We start from the raw sequence: 1,862 nt of genomic DNA, 5'->3' as shown, positions 1-1,862 counted from the left end.
GGTAGGAACACACGCGTGGCTCAGGGCAGCCTCCAGGCCAAGCGTTGTTCACTTTCTTCCTGGGAATGACTGATTCTTGCTGATGCCCCATCAGCTGGGTGACGGGACCTGGAGGCTGGCCGTGGGGACACTCGAGCTGAGTTGTGGGATTGGAGGGTGTTGTTATTCTTGGGAATTTCTATTGTATTTTAGGCTCAGGGGCCTGGAGATTTCTAGGCCAGCACAGTTTCAAATACTGAGGGAGATGCCTCACATGTCAAAGGTTTGAGTCCAAAATTCTTCCAGACTTCTGTGTAAGCTGCCAAACAATTGCGGGAGGAACCATCCCTGAAGAGGACGGGTTTATCTGACAAGCATCCCTGGTGGCTCAGATGGTAAAGAATCTGCCTGCAATGCTGGAGACCTGGGCTCAGTCCCTGGGTTGGGAAGATCCCCTGGAGAAGGAAATGGCAACCCACTCCAGTATTCTTGCCTGGAGAATCCCATGGACAGAGGAGCCTGGCGGGCTACAGTCCATGAAGACGCAAGGAGTTGGACATGACTAAGTGACAAATATCTACCCTTATTTTTACACAAAAGTTGAAAGTAGATTGAAAATATATTTGGAATAAACCTTATTTCAGGAAATTCCCTCCTTATGATAACCCTATATGGCAAACCAAACGCTGCCTAAATGAAATGCATGCTCCCCAGGGGCACTCAGCGAAACTGTCTCACAGAAGCAGCTTTAGCAGTTGCAGAATGGCCCTTCAATGATGCATTATTTAAACTAAATGGATTTTGAAGGCCCTATTAAACTCTTGACAATTTTTTAATTGAGGGTAGTGATGGTTAAATGGAGATTTGGCGTGATCTATGATTATGATACAGAGAAAATATGACGGGACACATGGAGATGCCCTCCTGTTTCTGGAGCTCTCACAACCTGAGCTCAAATAGGACCATGAAGAGGAGGTTAGTTATTTTCCCCATGGAAAATGGAATGACTGGTACAATCCAAACAGTGACACCTAAAACAAGACATTCCACTTTCTGTTTAATTTTTCACCGTCAAGTTCAAAGAAATTATCATCTGAGAAGAGATTGGAAGACATACAGTGGTGATGAGAGAGTAAGGTCTCAAATATACCGCTTTCGCCATTTTTGATATGTCTCTGTTTCATGTTTTCCCATCTTGTTAGTAAAAGAGAGGAGAGTAATTTAGTCCTTTAGTGACAGCTCGGGATTCTTATCCAGGTTGCTGTTGTTGTTTCAGTCACTAACGCCAGGCTCCTCTGTCCATGGGATTTCTCAGGCAAGAATACCGGAATGGGTTGCCATTTCCTTCTCCAGGGGAACTTCCTGACCCAGGGATGGAACCCACATCCTCTGTACTGGCAGGCGGACTCTTTAGTGATAAGCTACCAGGGAAGCCCAAAGATGTAATTTTCGCGGAGTTTCAAGCGTGCAAACGGAGATCAAGGAGGTCGCTAGAACCGCTCCTTCTCCTGGATGTAAATTAAAACGCTCAGTCTGACGAAACCCGGGATTGAACCAGGGACCTTTAGACCTTCAGTCTAACGCTCTCCCAGCTGAGCTGTTTCGGCTCCTCTCATCCAGGTGCGCGAACGGGGCTGTGATGCAGTGAGGATCTGGGGGCACGTCATCTGTCTGCGCATCACCCTCTCTTCATCCACGCTTATTCCTAAGTGCAGGGGCTGACTCTGGGTCCTGATTTCTCAGGCTAAGCACATTACACGTGTCCCATAATCAGTGTCCAATTAATATTTGTGAATGAATGTATGAGTGAGAGACGGGGTCCCCAGGAGGGGCTGCGCCGCCCCGGCCAGGACCTGGCCTGCCTCCCTGCTTTGCTCTCACCA

At 47.7% G+C, this 1,862-nt stretch overlaps 1 non-coding gene across 1 annotated transcript; it reads right to left on the bottom strand.

Annotated features, from left to right (window-relative positions):
• Positions 1-1,513: 1,513 nt before the first annotated feature.
• Positions 1,514-1,586, bottom strand: TRNAF-GAA (transfer RNA phenylalanine (anticodon GAA)). The gene has a single exon. It is a non-coding gene; the product is annotated as a tRNA-Phe (tRNA).
• Between the last annotated feature and the right edge of the window lie 276 nt (positions 1,587-1,862).

This window comes from Budorcas taxicolor, chromosome 11 (genome assembly GCF_023091745.1).
Source record: "Budorcas taxicolor isolate Tak-1 chromosome 11, Takin1.1, whole genome shotgun sequence".
NCBI lineage: Eukaryota > Metazoa > Chordata > Mammalia > Artiodactyla > Bovidae > Budorcas > Budorcas taxicolor.
The sequence above is the reverse complement of the archived record's forward strand: the minus strand, read 5'-3'. Positions and strand labels throughout refer to the sequence as shown.